The sequence below is a fragment of the Lipotes vexillifer genome, unplaced genomic scaffold, assembly GCF_000442215.2.
Source record: "Lipotes vexillifer unplaced genomic scaffold, Lipotes_vexillifer_v1.1 scaffold604, whole genome shotgun sequence".
Taxonomy (NCBI): Eukaryota; Metazoa; Chordata; class Mammalia; order Artiodactyla; family Lipotidae; genus Lipotes; species Lipotes vexillifer.
In genome coordinates, this window is record NW_006798979.1 from 72,870 (window position 1) to 79,144 (window position 6,275).

Here is a 6,275-nt window from a genome sequence, read left to right on the forward strand (position 1 = left end):
GGCATAGATATTTATAAACACACTTTGTTAAAATCAGTAGCTCAACATCAAGTGATTCTCAGTGCCGGAGCTATTCTAACTTGTACCTTCCCTCTGCTAACTGGGCTCCTTCACTTCTGAAACTCCATCCTGCCTCGCCCTGTGGGCTTTTGTTCTCTGGTTGGTACTTCTGGACCCGCTTTACCTTGTTGTCCACTCATAATTCCTTCCATGGCCACTGAGTAATGTATCCCAGGGCCCATTATCTGCTGCCAGTCCTACTTAAAGTACCCCCTTGATTAGATTGTTCATAATGCCTCCGAGTTTCCATTACACTTCATAGTAGTCACGTCGCCTGTGCCCTGTCACAGCCCAGCTCACTCCAGCAGCCTGGTCCTGATCCTGGTTCGATCCCACTAACCCATGGGACCCCAGCTTAGCAGATGAGGACCCTGCATGTAACTTCCTTTAGACCCATTATCCATGAGAAGGGTGTTAGGACCAAGTAGGAAGGCCCTTAAGCAGGCTTCCAAAGGGGAGTCACATAATGAGCTTCCCATGTAATGACTGCTTTTGTGCAGCACTGTGCCCAGGGTCTAATTGGGATGTGCTGCCCACCTCTAGGAGTACTCTGGGGGCAAGGCAGAACTGCCAGTGAATATTTACATGGTTCATACATTTGTTTAACCCCAACTAATTTCTTCATGCATAAGGTGATCAATATAAGTGAGAGGCCAAAACCAAGGGCCAAATGTTAGGTAAAGTTTGACTTATGCAATATTACATTGCTTTCAGCCCTTTAATTAGCTGGCTTTAAAATCCCAAAGAAAATCATTAGCAACATGGGGATTGTAAGACATACTATTTATGGTTAACATTTAGCTATGCCTAACCTTAAAGCAGGTGATTCTGCTGCATTTTCTCCCCAGAAAGCTAGACAGGAGTTCAGGGATAGCATTGAGTTAAATAAAAAAGTTTGGAGGGGGCTTCCCTGGTGGCGCAGTGGTTGAGAGTCCGCCTGTCTATGCAGGGGACACCGGGTTCATGCCCCGGTCCGGGAAGATCCCACATGCCGCGGAGCGGCTGGGCCCGTGAGCCATGGCCGCTGAGTCTGTGCGTCCGGAGCCTGTGCTCCACAACGGAAGAGGCCACAATGATGAGAGGCCCGCGTGCCGCAAAAAAAAAAAAAAAAAAAAAAGTTTGGAGGAATCATATGAAATACTGCCAGGTAAATCATGATTTACCCTTTGCAGAGTTCATCAATGATGTTACTGTGGAAAGCTTTAGCCCAGAGTAAGTTGATGGAAATGTTTTTTAAACTTTGGGGTATATTAATACAATATATATTTTGGACAGTAGTTATGTACAGTTTATAAGCTCAATGACATTTGGATCTCAATAAAATAAAGCACAGAATAATGTTACACCAATGCAGTTCCTGATGTTATAGAAGGAATATGTGCTTTGAAATCAGAAAAGCTGTGTTTAAAGCTCAGGTATGCCCCTTACCTGCTGTATGACCTTGGGCAAGGTGCTTAACTGGGCTTTGCCAGAGGTTCTTCAGTTATGAAATGAGCATATCTCACAGGTTTTGGGGAGGATTCACTGTAAACATGTACTTATATGCTAAATGTGTTCCTGGACTTGGTGGTTACTCAAGAAATGCCAGCCCCTTTCTTCTTTGGGGAGTGGGAGTGTAGAGGGTACAGGTTAAGATAGTGGCTCCTCATGGAAATCCCATCCCCTAAGGCCAGCAGTACTAAAGGACCATTCCACTGTGAGTCATGGCATTTAAGCAAGAATTTAGTGGAAATCAAGGCTGCGTCCTTTGATATCAGAATATTCAAGCAGCAAAAATGGCCTTGAAAAATTCTGAGACCAGCTCCCATCACTGAAGGATTCTGCCCTCCTCCAGGATGATTTCCCTAACCTGCCAGCACTGGACTCTTTTCTCCCCTCAGAAACTGTAGCTCTTGGGTCACTTTTTGTAGCTCTTGGAAAGCTCTTACACTGCTTTTAAAGTATATGTGTATGACTCAGCCATTCAACTCACCTGAAAGCTCCTGAGTGTCTGGGACATGCTGTATTCTCTTTCTAGCACCTTGTGGGAGCAGAGCTGAGGAAGAAGGGAGAGCAAGAGCCAGTTTCCAGGCTGCCTGAGACACTCAGGAGAGTCTGTTCCCCTTTGGACTATTGCCCAGGACTAGCACCTGTTGTCCTAGTGTGCATTATGCGTCTTAGATGAATGGCTACATGCAGAACCTCCGTATTCCCCTCCCCCCAACGAAGTTTTTAGTTTGTTTTTGTTTTTGAACATCAAATGATTTTCCCATTCTACGGGAAAAGTTCCCATTCCGTGAAAAGCTGACTTTTTATTTGTACATATTTTCGCATACCACCTCCTCTACCAAAACCTACAAGTCAGTATTACTGCACTGCCTTGCTTTATGCTTCACCTGCTCCTTATTGGGTGAGGGGCTTGAACAATTCTTTTCTTTTTTAACAAATGAGTGAAATAATGTAAGAGACATTGTAATAGAAAGTGGAAAAACAGGATGATGCTTGGTACATCGTTAGTACAAAACACCTTCCTGGAGAAAGTGTTCACCAGCTGGCTTGGGACTGAGAGGTGTGTGTGGAGGACTGAAATGCAAGGACATTCAGGAAAAGGGCATCATGAAACGTGAATGCCAAGGTGTATGTAAGACATTGCATGCACGTCCTTATGGCTAGAGTGGAGTGTGCATGGGGACAGAGAAATGCAGTGTGAAAGGTGAGGCTGGAGAAGCAGAGAGTGGCCAGGTCACAGATGGTACTGAACGTCATGCTAGAGAGTTTGGTCTATATCGTGAAAGTGCTGGGAAGCCACAGAACAATTTATGGCACTGATATGGCCACTCTTGGCCCTGTACTGGTCTCTAAAGCATGGGCTTCAAGGATTGGGCTTTAGACTTAATTATCTCGAATGTTCCCACATTTTCATATCTCATGAATTTGAGTTCATCTCTACAGATTTACAGAAAGCTTTACTATAAGTTATAATGTTAAATTTGCTTGCATTTTAAAAGTGAAACCATGAGCTATGAAGGACATTTTGTGAGAGGGGGCAGTTGGGCTCTACCCCAGAATCACGAACAGTATGCGTACATTCTATTTAGCGGTCTGTGCTTCATTGGAAGAGTTAGAGAAACACTGCTATAGGCCACAGGGAACCATTCAAGATTCTTGAGCAGGGGATTGCAGTACAGGAGACATTTTTAGCTATGGAGAGGAATCTATCTTCTCAGGAATAAAAGTATTATGGGAGAACAATTCTAGACAATGGTTAATTTCACGCTATGATAGATGGTACAGAAATCAATGCTATCAGAACTCCAGAGAGGGAGAAGTCTCTGTGGCCTGGAAGGATTGAAGAGACTTGCCTGCAGGAGCTATAGCATATGAACTTGAAAGTACAGAAGGATGTGGAAAGGCAAAGGGGAGGGAGAAGAGAAGGAGCGGAGAATATGCAAAGATCATGGTGCCATGTGCATGCAGATGTGTGTGTTGTGTGCACATGTGTGTGTGTGTGTGTGTGTGTGTGTGTGAAGTTCAGTAAGAAGATTGGAATCAACTTGATATCAAAAACTGACTTTTTCATTACGTTAACATGTATTTAAAGGGTGGATGAAAATAAAGAGAAAAGGGAGTTAGAGATATGGTTTCAGAGAAGAGCAAAAGAAGGAAAGGAAGACAGACAGCGGGCTAGACAGACAGAGAAGTACTGAGAGAGACAGAGGGAAGAAGAAAACAGAGAAGGGGGGAACAAAGTTGGAGGAAATAGCATTTTTCCTCTTCCGTTCTTCATGTCTGGGTTTAGCCAGTGAGAGCTCTTCTCTAAAAGGGGACAAGAAACGAAGTTTTACATTGAGAGGTAGGAGCATTTGGGGTAAACGACAATGTTCAGCAAAGGCGTACAACATGGAAGATTTTCAGCCAGATCTATAGGAACTAGTTCAGTGGAGTGTGACAAGGTATTTTCCTTTGGGCTTTATTTTCAAAGCACACAGAGAATTCAGCTTTCTCAGTTTATCATCCTACTCAGGCTTCACGTGTGCATTATATTTTGACAAAGGACTAGAAACTCCAGTGACAGCTTTAATAGAAAGAAAGAGGCAGTCATACCTTTCTGCAGGTTGATCACAGAGGATCCAGAAATGATAGGCAGGGAGGCCAAAGGTGGAGTGTCTCCCTACAAGGAGGACATCTTCAGGCTGGCTGACTTCTGCCAGTCCTGCAAAGATGAGTGTAGTCAGCAGCTCTTCTAGAACACGCTTCCAGACCCCTCAGGTGGGGCAAAGGGCAGCTTTCTCCTGAGACATTTTGCGCAGCCCTCCTAACACTAGTGAATTTGCGTGAATGCTTTCCTACCGGATTACGAGTTCTTTGAGTCAGGGGTAGTTCTTACTCATCTTTGGAGCCCTAGCACAGGAGGGACTCAATAAAATATATGTGGAAAGGAATTTCCTCAGCAGGAGTTCAGGGAGTTAAAACTGGATTTTTACATGGGCCTTGGATTCTCTATCCCTTTCTTAAGTGGTTCCCTGGAAGTGATTCTGTCTCTACCCACAGGCTGCTAGCTGTGGAATCAACCTTGAGGAAGCACTTGGGATAATACCTGGCTGCTAGCTCGTGATGCCTACTTCTCAACCCTGTGAGAAGCAGCATACTCATCCAAGCTCTGTGACCTGGCGGCCCATTCTTCTCTCTCGGGCTCAGTTTCCTGATATGTAAAGTGAGCAGCATGATACCACTCTAAAGCAAGTTTATTATGGGGGTTGCATGAGAGAATTCATGCAACCATACCTGAAAATGCCAAGTGCTTCATACACATTTCCTTCTATCGTGCTCCTTCAAATTACTCCCACTGCTTGATAGTCTAGATCTCGTTTCCTCTTATTGGAATTGACAGTTTCTCAGTTAGGAAAAATATGGATACCATTGCCCTTGTCAGGCAGTTAAACTTTCATCTGTTTCTTCTTATGTCAACAATCAAAACCTATTCTGTGTGTTCCTTTCCTTTGAAGTTAACTCCTGCATTGGATTCTCATCCAATGAGTTCTCATTATTTATTGCTGCAAGTGTTCTCATCATTTATTGCTGCATAATAAACTCCCTGAAACTTAGCGGCTTAACGAAAACATCTTCTTTGGCTCATGACTCTGTGGGTTGGGAATTCAGGAAAGCTTTCATCTGGCAGAGTCTGTCTCTGATATATGGGACCGTAGCTGGGGTGCCTGGGGCTGGAGGATCCACTTCCAGGATGACTTCTTCATTCCTCTGTCACTTCAGTGTTCTGTAGCATCAACTCTTTCCACCTGGCATCTTCAGCTTGCCTCCAGGTGGCTTGAGTTTTTTGAAGCCTAGTAGTCCAGGGTAGTCAAAATGCTTTACATGAAGGCTGACTTCTAGCGTGAGCATTTCAAGAGTGATTGTTCTCAGAGACCAGGGCAGAAACTTCAAGGCTTTGTATGAACTAGCTTCAGAAGTCACAGAGTATCACTGTTGGTACATTCTGTTGGTTAGACAAGGCCACCTAAAATTCACTGGGAGAGGGGACTACAAAGGAAGTGAACACATGGAGGAGTGACTCATGGGGGGGGGTCATCCTGAAGACCTGTTATGTATCATAGCAATTGATTGAGCATATGATCTTTTTTTTTAATCGTCTGGCCTGTTGAAATTTACCAGGTTAAGTTCTCAGCACTCACATACCCTGGTAAATACTATGCAAAGAGAGCATGTGGGGTTCTTTGGCACAACAGTTGTGGAGAAGGTGGTGTTCCCAGTATGTGTTGGAAGACTCATCTCAGCTTTAAGTGGGGTGAATGTTCATGAGCACACTCCCTGTGAGCATATTATGCACAGTGAGCTCACATGAAACCAGGAAATCCACAATGGAAAAGAATGATGGAATAAACGAGGTGCGTGGTATTTTTTTTCCAGGACCTCTTAAGAGACTGGCCACAAATTGAGGCTTGAAATGGTCATTAATTTACATGAATCAAGGGAAACCCAGAGGACAGGGAGCGAGATTGATAGCATAGGGTAGGAGGGGAACAGGAGGAATTATATACTAGGGGCTTCCCTGGGGGCGCAGTGGTTGAGAGTCCGCCTGCCGATGCGGGGGACGCGGGTTCGTGCCCCGGTCCGGGAAGATCCCACGTGCCGCGGAGCGGCTGGGCCCGTGAGCCACGGCCGCTGAGCCTGCGCGTCCGGAGCCTGTGCTCCGCAACGGGAGAGGCCACAGCAGTGAG